At 37.1% G+C, this 12251-nt stretch overlaps 1 protein-coding gene across 6 annotated transcripts in view; it reads right to left on the bottom strand.

Moving 5' to 3' along the window:
- Window positions 1-12251, bottom strand: part of GLRA2 (glycine receptor alpha 2) — a 132030-nt gene that overhangs the window by 66480 nt on the left and 53299 nt on the right. The window lies entirely within an intron of this gene.

Below are 12251 nucleotides of genomic sequence, written 5' to 3'. Positions count from 1 at the left end.
CTCCTTGGAAGCTGCTACTCAGTTAAATCTAATTTTTTATTTTTATTTCATTTTAGTTCTCAGTATCCCCTCATATAACATGAATGGTAAAGTCACAGAAACTTTCAGAGCCCCCCTTTTTGTCCTTATCCACACTGGTACATCTTCAGCTATAGCTTTCTCTGTCTGTTCCTCCCACTGAGAATTAACCATTTATGATCAGCTGGGTGTTGAGAAAGCAGTAACTTTGTCCTAATTTAGCACAAATTGCCACAAAATTTTTTTTTTTTTTTTTTACTTGCTAGCACTATGTATGTTACAGCCATGCAAGAGGAGTTAAAGGTTTAATAACTGCAATTCCACAAGCATCACACTGGCTACATTTAGCTTTTAAATTTATGGAATTTATGGCATTACAAAAGAAGCAGACACAGGCATTACTTTTTAAAAAAACATAAAAAGGAAATACTTAAAAGACAGGTAAAGCCAAAGTAAAGTGAGCATCAATGATTAGAAACATAAGGTCCTGGAAAAGTGTAGTATATAAAATTATATTTTATAATTCTACCAAAGTGGTAGAGTTATAAAAAATTACAGGAATCATATAATTAGGATTACTGGGCACCTCCATACTGGATTCTTGAGAAAAGAACCCAGTACTGCTGGAGTGAAGGAGGGGGCCACATCAGTGGGCAGGGTGTCTGTACCGCACACCTGGGGCGGTACTGAAAGGGTCCGATGGTTCTGCAAAGCTGTGTGGGAATGGTGAACATGACTACTGAGCATCTAGACAGAATAGAAGGAGAGGAGAATGAAAGCTATATTAAGAGTTTCCACAGCAGCATAGTTGTGGTTGCTATATTTAAAAAAAAAAAAAAAATGGTATTGGCACATTGAAGAATATAAAAGGCTGAACACTGAAGAAAACATATGAGTCAAAGAAAAAAGAAGCATACCAAAAAGGAGATCAAAAGGTTGCTCTATTTCGTGATAGGATTTATCCAATTCATTTTTAGTTCAGAAGAGAAATACATAGCAACGAATACTGGTTAAAGCCAGGGAATCTAAAAACCATTTCCCGCTAAGGGTGTGCATAGGTAGTTACTGAAATAAACTTCCCAACTTCCTTTTCAAAACAAGACTGCATATTTTTAAGACCAGTTTAATGATTAAGCCAAATATAGAGCACAACTGTAACAGCAATTGGATGCAAAACCCTTTGTTATCCTGGAATGGCATGTAATTCCTTCTGGACTTGGGGGAAAAAGAAAAAAAAGAAAAACAGAAAAACAAAGAAAAAAATAAAACAAAAACCAGAACCAAACCAAAACCAAACAACCAAACCAACAACAAAACCCCCTCTGCTTTCTGGAAGTCATTAAGCACATCAGAATAGAAACAAGTAATTAAATTATGCTCTGATGACACAGCTTCATATGATAGCAAAGTGTATGGCTGGAGCTCACTATGAGGCAATTTGTTCTTATTCTCAAAGTGGTTTAGTGCTCTAGATTGATCTTGTGGCTGAAGTAAGTTTTTAATTAAAGCAATTTTTCTCTCAACTCAAAATATTAAATAAACTTGAAAAGTGATTTCCAGTATCCCAGTAAATGTTAAGATATGAGTGGTATGTGCATTCTCCCTTCCCTGTGGATTTTTGACATGGCAGACATGTCTTCTAAATTACAATTTAAAAAAAAGTAAATGAAAAATGAAATCAGAAGTCATAAATATTTTTTTTTTTTAAATCAAACAATCAAATAAACCTTTTAATTCCTATTTTCACATAAGAATGTTCAGATGTTTTTAGATTGATTAATTTTTTAGTTCCAAGTAACAAGGCAGTTTCAAAAGTAAGTCAGATAATGGTGGCTGAAGGTCTATAGCAATGGCTTGGAAATTTTTCAAATAAATAAGAACATCATCCTAAAGCACCCTTAGCATAGAGTCAACAAAAGGACATACTTTTAGAAAAAACATTTTCTCAGAGAAAATGCCTGACCCTATCTAAAACTTATATCATTGATGGAGCACAGATCTAATACAATATACACTACACAGACTGGGAGGAGTTAGGAGGAACTATTTATTTCATTTTGGAAGAAAATAGCAGAATTCTTTTTTAGATGAAAATATTATACTGAAAATTCATTTTAATTATCTTTTCAGGGTGAGATTCAGTTATCTTTCAAAAGAGCATTTCAAAAGACTAAGAATCAACAACAAAAAATTATAAGGACAACAGCTAGCATTGACAGGGATTTATTTTAAAAGCCTGTTTCACAGATGGCAGACAGAGGAGCTGGGTAAGATGCTTATGAACTCATATGCAGTCAACAGATGCTGTTTAGGATCCCTTTCCTCAATGAGGAGGGGAATATATATGGAGGAAGTCAGTCTAATCATAGAAATCATGAATGAAACTGGCCAGATGAACTGGCCATAAAGTGCAGCTCCCATATTCAGGCAATACTCAGACTTTTAATTAGATACGCCTTTCATTTTGGCAAAAGCTTTTACTGAAGCCTCATTAATATAAGAAGCCAATCAACTCTTATAGCTACACTCACCAAGAGAGCTTCCTCTTTAAACAATTCACCATTAAATCATTTGCCAAGCTACAAGTCTTGCCTGGAAGCATGTGTAGTACACACTCTTTGGAGGGCTCAGTATTTGGGCCAGTTCTGCTTAATACCTTTATCAATGACCAGGAGGATGGGAGCAACAGCACCCTCAGTAACTTTACAGATGACACCAAGTTGGGTGGGGGGGTTGATCTGCCAGAGGCTCTACAGAAGGACCTGGATGGGATGGATCGACGGACCAAGGCAAATTGTATGAGGTTTAACAAGGCCAAGAGCTTGGTCCTTTCCTTGGCTCACAACCACCCCATGGCATTCTACAGGCTTGAGGAAGAGTGGCTGGAAAGCTGCTCAGAGGAAAAGGACCTGGGAACGCTGGTTGACACGGCTGAACATGAGCCAGCAGTGTGCCCAGGTGGCCTGGGTGACCCATAGCACCCTGGCTTGTATCAGAAATAGCATGGCCAGCAAGACTGGGGAAGTGATTGTCCCCCAGTACTCAGTTCTGGTGAGGCCACACTTCTAAAGCTGGGTTCAGTTTTGGGGCCTCACTACAAGAAGGACATTGAGGTGCTGGAGGATGTCCAAAGAATGGCAATGAAGATGATGAAGGATCTAAGCACAAGTCTTAGGAGAAGCATATCTGAGGGAACTGGAGTGGTTCAATCTGGAGTATAAGGGGGCAGAGGGGAGACTTTATTACAACTACCTGAAAGGAAGCGGTAGACAGGTGGGGTTTGGTCTCTTCTCCCAAGAACCAAGGGATAGGACAAAAGCAGATGGCTCCAAACTTTGCCAGGAGAGGTTTAGATGGGATATTAGGAAAAAATTTTTCATGAAAAAGTGGTCAAGCACTGGAATAGACTGCTCAGGGCAGTGGTGGAGTCACCTTTGCTGGAGGCATTTAGCAGACCTGTAGATGTGGTGCTTAGGGCCATGGTTTAGTGGTGGGCATGGCAGTGCTGGGTTAACAGAGGGACGTGATGATCTTGAAGGTCTTTTCCAAGTAGTTACAATTGTTCCAAAAAGATTATATGATTCCATGAAAAACACACTACCCAGTGTAAATCAACAGTAAACCATTATGAAAAGCTGACAAATGAACCACCTTAGGAGCTATAATTAGCCAATTAACAGAATAATTATGTATTATTCTTCCTACACACTAGATGGTACAGGCAGAGAAAACAAGATATAAAAAAAGACTGCATTGCTTCTTGGAGTAGTATTTTAGCCACTTTGAATTACAGAAACCCAAGGTTCTTTTAATTTTATTTTTTTTATACCCAGGGATAGATATATTCATAACTGAGTTGTCCTTTTCTGTCATCTTTGTAGCGTAACCTTGTTACCTTTGACTTTGGGGAGCCCTGGTAACAGTAACAGCAGCCATAAAGCCTGACCATCTTATTGCTCTAGTTCAAGTCATTCCCAGTGACAGGATGTTGCTTTTATTCTAAGCAGTTTCTGTTTCTGCTAAAAGTTTCAGGAGACAGCAAAATGCAGCCAACAGGCTCATAAAATAGATCCTGTCAGACAACCATGGCTTCCTTAAAAAGGCAAGCAAGTAGTTTCATTGTTTAAATTTAAAAAAAAAAAAACCAACAAAAAAACCCAACAAAACCAAAAACCCAGAACATGCTGTCTAAGAGTTTTTATTATAATCTGCTTCACTTTTCAGTTTTTCTTTGTCAGCTCCATGCAAAATTAAACTGTTTTTTAAGTCAGTTTTTGACTAGCAGATAACACTCAAGCATAGATTAGGGGAGTCCATGAAGGTGGTGTTCTCATTGCTGTCTGTGACCATCTACCTGTCTCCCCTGAAAATTAGAAGGTGTTTTTATATTGATCTTGCCTTACAAAGTAGTGCTGTTCCGTCACATTTTAGTATAGATCTATCTATACAGTGTTTTGATTGTCATTGTGCACGCAAAGGAAAATGCTCTTCTGCAGAAAAGTGACAAAAAATGCAATAATATTTACCGCTGAAACACTTCAAACTAATTTAGTTTCTCAGCAGACTGTCTTCTAATAGGAATAGTTTCTCCTTCATGTAGCAGGTACTGATATGTTCTCATAATAGTGCCATTACTGATGATTACTTCTAACAAACATAACCTGTACTCTTTTCTATACACGTTGCTATGTCTTCTCCCTTTTTTGTTCCTTGTGTTTTCTGCTGTGATTTAGTCACTTAAGTTTCCCTCCAGACATGCTGAGAGTTCAGGTTCAATCCTTCAGAGCCTAAAACTTTGGTAAAATAAGGAAAGACAACACACTACTTCCATTTCTCACAGGCAAGGAGATCTAACACCAGATATAAACTGGATCAAAGCTCTTTGCTCCCATGCTCCCTTCTCTTTGAGGCAGGATATCTCAATTAACTACTCAATTAACTTATAGGAAGAAGAAATAAAGAGGAAAGGAGGTTACTTCGTCAGAATTTTAAGCCTTACCACTAAGGATCTGTGAATAATGATCCATTCTAGAGTTCATGGCTATACTTCCATGCCTTAAAAACAATTGGTATTTTATATTGCCATTGCCTGGTTTAGAATTGATTTCTTTCCAAAGCTGATGTTACTAAAAAAAAAAGGTCAGTGTGTCCCACTACCAGCAAATTAAAGTCATAGTTATGTCATATCACAGATATCATATTTATGAAAAATGACACTGTGTAATTTTGCAGGAGTTTTTTGATACACGCATGAAGAAAAGCAAATTACCTCTCTCCATCCTCCTGGGGGGGGAGGAGGAGAAGAAGATAGAGGAGAGGAAATTATTAGTACCTAGGCATCAATATCAACAATTCTTTTTTCTAAATAAATATTTCCCAAAGGAAAAAAAAAAAAAGCAAGCTGGCATTTGAACAGCTTATTTCATATGGTTGCACTATAACTCAAAGACAGCTTGGGAGGATTAAGATGTCAGTGGCCCAGCTGCCTTGACAGCCATGTGCAGTGTGCACGGATATTCAGACTGGAAGGCAGTAACCTTAAGGTACACTGTAAAGGAAAATGGTTTTCCCAGAGCCCAGGGGGTCCCATCAACATTATTTCCAATGAAATATTAACATAAGATATTCATAAGTAATACTCCTAGATGATCTAATAGAGTCAAGGCTTGCAATTATTTGCAGTGAATGAGCCACAGCAGCCTACATGGTTGCTTCAGAGCTGGTTTGCAGTGCTTGTGTGTGTGGAAGAGCCACACAGAGCATTCCTCAGAGAGCTGCTAAAAGCCAGCAGAAGGTCCTGGAGGGTATGACAAGGATGCTGGAGAGCCCCAGTACCGTGCTAGGGTTATGAAACAACCAGCAAGCTGGTGTGCACAATAACTTCAGCTTTTCTCTGATGTTTGAAATAGGCTCCAGTGAATGCCAGCCCTCCCAAATGACTGCATTATAAAACCTGCTGAGGAAGTGCCAGGAGTACTCAAACTGCATCCCAGAGGTATTCAGACACATCTTAGAGTGTATTTTTAGCTGTCATGCATGGCAGCAGCTACTGCTTTTGTAGTACAGTAAATACCACTGTCTTCACTATACAGCAAAGTGAACTTTAAAGTTTAGGTGGGTACAAGTGGAAAAAGTGACTGCTTTACTCAGTGTGGGCTTTTTTTTTTTTTTTTTTAGTGTAACAGAATGAAACCTGCGATAGAGCCAAATTTATTAGTCTTTATCCAGTCAGTATCTCAGCAGTCAGCTTTGCACAGAATGAAGGATAGCAAGAATTTCACTACATAAGCACTTTAATACCAAAGATTGACCATGACACCTTATCTCTGTGGCTAAACTAAACGGAAGCATGTGGCAATATCTAGCAACAGATTTAGGTGTTCTGCTACCATCTACATTCTTCTTCCTCCTATTCTTCTCACAAGAAGCATAGATCCTGCTGTTTTTTGTCTTCTTCCTCATGCAGCAGACCCAAATTTTCAGTTTTACAGAACTGGAAATGGTTGAGGAATGGAAAAAAAAAACTTCTTTCTGTAGTGGATGCATGATCACAGCATATATAAATGCCAAAGTCCATTCAGCTTTAACTGAGATACCTCTCCCAGTGAAGCTGTAACTACATAGGCTAGCTCTGTAAGTATCTACCCATATCTCAAAGGAGCATCATTTGCAAGAAAGGAAAGTATTTTTTACAAGACCAGCTGATACAGGTGGAAGAAGCAGAGGAGTTTCTAGGCACCACACAGTATTTTCATTAGGACTAAATATGCATTATCAGGCTGGTATTAACATGGCCACAGCATTATTGATACTGGAAGTGCCTAGAAAGTTATCTCTACATCATGTATCATCTGGTATATGTTGACATTTTCCAGTGCAGTTAAAACACTCTCTTGCCCTCAAGCACAAACACCTCAGTATCTTGCCTTGAAGCCATTCATGAGAAAGCTGAAGGTGGAAAAAGTAAGAATAAAGAAATGGAATACAAAAAAAGCTGTAGAGGTGAAACACAAAACACATTTTTTAAAGTGTAAGTTATATGCAGGTGTTTATAAGCAACTTGGCATTAGTTTATTTTATAGCATTTTGCAGGGCTGCTTATTTTGCACACTGAACTCTATTTGGTCTCAATCAGTTTGTAATGAAATAATTGCTTCGATAAGTGATGCGAATTAAACACCTGATCACTTACTTACGACCCCTATTTTATTTTAGAAATGTTTTTAAATGAGGTCCAGTCCATGTGATTCCCTTTGTTATGTAATATAGAACAAATCCCTGTATGCAGAATCAAGTACCGTGTGGAATATAACAAAGGATATTGAAACACTGTCTGAATATGAGATTTAGTTCTATTTAGGTTTTCCAAGCTTTAAAAAAGATTCTCTTAATAGAAGTAAAAGAAGGAATATATATTATATATATTAAAAATATAATGGGGGGGAAGCAAAATTTATATAAGAACATCGGAAATGAGCAAAACAAGTGAGTGCTAAAATATTTCTGTGTAGGCACATGATTGAAGATTAGATCCTCATGATTACCTGACAGCACAGCCTGACTTCCCAAGGGTTTGGACAGCATGCCCATTTTTATTATGGTCAAGAAAAATGACAAACACTACACTGTTTATTTTTAAATCCACTCAACACCCCTTGACAAATTTGTTTAAAGTGGAGATCTGTTGGCAGTTTTCCTATCACAATACATAAATATGTGACATATAGTAGGCATCTCAAGCATTAGAATAATGCTTTAGGACCATCAAGTATCCAGCAGGAATTTGTAAACATCTAATAGAAATAGGGTGAATCTAATTATTTAAGCAGTCTATTTGGTGCTCAAATACCCTTTTAAGTGATAATCATGATCAGTGAATTACTCCTATATTCTCTCTTTAGATCTTGAGACTAGAGTGGAAGTGATTTATTATAAACTGTTCCATTCCAACTTACTTTATTATTGTTTTATTACCATAATGCTGCACCAAACTGTCATAATTGTGCTTTGTTTTATGAAAGAGTAAGCTATGAGCTTAGATGCTTTGCTTTCTATGAAAACAAATGAATGCAAAATAGTAAAATCTACAAAATTATATTAATTTTTCTTGGTTATTTTTATGTATTTGTTGTTTAGATGATTCTATTATTTTTTCTTTATTGTCATTTCTCCTCATTTCTTCCTTAAAAAAAAAAATCTATTGTTGCTTTATTTTAACCTTAATTAAAAAAAAATGTACTGTATTCTTGAAGCTTCCTACTTGTTAACTTCTGGTATTCAAAACATTAGAAATTACTTTATCAGACTGATCTGCCATAAGCCTAGGAAACTTGAAAATCTCCCAAAATGCTGGGCCTAGTGGGTAACACATAAAAACAGTCATTTACTGCCAAAGGGGATAGACTTCATTGACTTTGGTTTTGCAAATCTCTGCACCTATTAGAATATAATGCTTTTATTGCATTTCATAATGCATTTAGTGTTCCAAAGCAAAATGAAGTGAATAGAAGGACTCCCAGTGGTTTCAGAGAGCTTTGAATGAGCCTTCTTTTCTGCACAGATTGCTCCCTGGGGAAGTAACATGCATTCATTAAGCACTGAGCATTAAAAAGACAAAATATGAATGCTATGCAGCTGCGTAAAATACAATTGCTATCACTTACTTGACTTAAAGTATCCACTAATGTTTTGGTTTAGGGAATTAAAAATAATTAACTTCCGTGGACTGTTGTCGCTAAGGTTTGGTTTATAAGTGTTTTAAGAAGAAACCAGTCTGTAAAATATCCAGTTGTTAGCACAGCAGAGAACTCATTATTCTTTCCAATGGCAGTTCTGAAAATGCTTTAAAACTTTTGATTCTGTTGAGTCAACAAAAGGCATCTGTTTAAAAACAAATAGTATAGCAAAAGAACCACCATTCAGTAATAAATAAACTGTGTTCTACATGTTCTGAAGAAAAGATTTTTTTTCTAACATTTCTCAATAACTCTGCACTATTGTACCGTGATATTCCCTCTTTTACTCCCCCCAGCCTATACACATCTAGGACAATAAAACATATAGAGGCGTATTCTAGGTCTCCTTGTCCTGATGACACCCAGATGTTCCTTGGTCCATATTTTACTGAAAATATAGTGCTGGGTTTGTTCTGTGGGAATGATACTTTCAGGTGTTGGATCTAACCAGTGTTGCGTGGATGTAGAATATATTATATCAGATTCCTTTTAGGGAATTTTAGGGGGTTCCTGAGGGTTTCATTGTGGATATATGGTCACTCTGATCACACAAGCTGGCCACCAAGATTTCTTATCAGCTGACAGATCAACAAGATCTGTCAGCTACTGGTGTAGCTGGGTGCAAGAATGTTTTTCTAGCCAAAGTTTCTAATTGAAAAATGATTGCATCATCAGAGGAATCTGTGTCCAGACCTTCAGAGGTGGTTAAGACTTATAGGTATGAACATGTGGGAAGGGGAGCTGATCATAGGAAGCCTGCTATTTGGATCACCCTTCCTGGGCATCCCAGTGATGGATTTGCCAAACTGAAGAGAGGGTATTCAAACCCAGCTTTCTGATGGAGTTCCTTACCCACCCCTAACACACTCAGAAAGAGTAACTCTTGTCACAAGGCCCTTCCACTAATCTCCTGTAAGAAATAAAAAATAATTTCATCACTATAAAAGAGGTTCCCACCTCTGGTCAATAGTGTTTGCAGACACTCCCTATACAGAAACTTATTTTGTGTCCATGAAGGGAGCAAGATGCAGTATTGCTCTGCATATGCTAAAACTGAAGAGAAAGAGAAGAGTTCTGCTTTCTGAAACAGGCACTGTAGGTGTCCCTTCCTACAACAATGCCTTTGTTGGGATGCAAACTGTCTCATGGTGTATTCATACCTTTTGTGACAAAGAAATCAATATTGTAGAAGACTAATGAAAAAAAAACATTGATCTATTTATTACGGTGTTGTTGATATTGGAATTTGACCCATATTTTTAGCCAGAGTTTCAAAATACTACGAGGGTAATAATTCCACTGAAATGCTACAAAATTTCGCAGAGATTTATATTTATATTTGACTTGGAAGAGGCTTTCTAGCAGTTTCTCTTATGTGCAGCAAACATGAGCCTCACCTGGAATTAACTTCATTCTTTCATTTCCTTTCCTTTTCTTTCTTCATTTTTCATCAATTTCAATCTTATTTTCCATTTTCAGCAACTGACTGCCTAATCCCTATGTTGCCATGACCTTCCATTATGAAATCTGTGTATCGAAATGGATATTATTCATGAATATGGAAAACAGTAGTTTTAAGTAAATATAACTATACCATGTAATCCTATACTAGTGTTGAGAATAATATTTAGATAATTACTTCTAAACTGTACCATTTTCATCATTAAGATAGTAACTTGGAAACTGATGAAAAAACCTAACCAGCAATGTCCTCATTACAATTCTTCATTGCCTTGTTTAGGTAGAAGATTTATTCCCTTTAAAACTGGAGAGTTTTAATGCTTTGTTGTGGTAAAGATCTACTAAAATAGAGAACAATGAGAATAAACTCTTGGCATGAGACATTGGGTAAAATAAAGGTAAAGTTAAGTTTTATAAATAGGTGTTAATAAGAATATGACACAAAGAAGGATGAGGCAAAAAATATCTCTTGTGCTCAAATCTAGGCTGGTTTCTTAAAGCAAAGTTGCATCTATTTTTTCAGTGCTCTTGCAAAAATAACCCTCCTGTCATGTCTTATTCTGTTAGATATTCATGCTTGAAGCAACTTTTAAATGGGTGCTTTATTGACAGCCTAACTTCCTGTGGCTTGGCAATATTTAGGCAGGACTTAGAAAAACATTACTTTTAAGAAGCCACTTTAAGACTTTGGATTTGACATTTATTTGATTCGATTATTTCCATATTTTTATTTCTAAATGCATTTCAGCTGGGCAGATTTTATTAAGAAGTACAATTTTGGTAGTAAGTTACAGACAAGGTCTAAAATAGCTAGGTGTCTGCAACAGCAAGAAAAGCTTGCTTCTTCTTTATGTAAGGAGTCAGATGGTGGTGATAAAAGACCTACATGGCTATACATGCTTATACAGCTACATACACACACAAAGCCTGGTTTGAAGCACTTGGTTTGGGGCAATTCCATGTTTCTTTGGGTATTTGAATCATCCAAGGTGGAAGTCAGCTGGCAAGTATTCTAGCATTCACTTAGGGGTCACCAGCACACCTTCAAAAGCCCTGACAAGGATTAACTCACTTATAGAGAGATCAAAGCTGTAAAGTACAGCTCAGCTGAATTACACAGTGAAATTGCAACTATTGGGTGTAGCCTGATTGAAATAAGTGTGCTGGGCTCTGTGGTGAGGTTCTTTTTCTTAGTGCCTGTCTTCTGAGAAAGGAATACATCAGAAAACACTAGAAGAGGATGGAGTAGAGCTAGAGCATCACCTTACTCCAACAGCTGCTGAGATAAATTTATTTAATCCTGAGGCTGGAGAAGAACTCCTCTGATAATCAAACAGTCACAGTCAACATATTTTGGATCTTCTCATTTCTTCCACTCAGCAGAAGCCCATAAAATTATCCAGCAAATATCTCTCTACTCAAACAAGGCAGAATATAAAAGGTAGAAACATTTCAGGATCAAAGGCTTATGATGAAAAAGCCTTCCTAGAGCATTAGCATTTTGGGGTGTGCTAACACTGCAGAGCTTCTTGGCAGGGAATATTTGCCCAGTTGCCTCCACTATAGTGCTTGTACCATGTCTAGATCCTGAGCCAGTTAAATTGGAAGAATCTTGGAATATATCAGCATGAAATCGTGTTGCACAATCTAGGCACAGTATTCTGTGACTCCAAACTTGCTATCTATAGAGAATATATGTTTTTTGCCAAGACTGTCTCTTTGTTGACTTTCTTTTCAGAATGTTCACTTGGTAATATTGACTTGATTGTCTGAACAAATGTTTAAGGAATTACCCATTTGAAATTCTGAGTTAATATATGGAAGGCTTACAGTTTCTGTGGAAAATTATACATATTTCCTAGTGAACAAGTGAAGGCTGCACCAACTATTTGTAGACACCAGATTTTAAAGTGATGTTTTCCCATTTTTGAATGTATTATGACCTGTACAAACAGTCAAAATTTGTGTTTTCATTGCTGCTAGAGTGGTTTTATGATCCTGGTCCCTGTGATGCTGGACTGCTGTAAAGAGGACTCT

The sequence above is a fragment of the Heliangelus exortis genome, chromosome 1 (assembly GCF_036169615.1).
Source record: "Heliangelus exortis chromosome 1, bHelExo1.hap1, whole genome shotgun sequence".
In the NCBI taxonomy this organism is placed as follows: domain Eukaryota; kingdom Metazoa; phylum Chordata; class Aves; order Apodiformes; family Trochilidae; genus Heliangelus; species Heliangelus exortis.
Note: the sequence above shows the minus strand (reverse complement) of the source record. Positions and strands in the feature narration are given on the sequence as shown.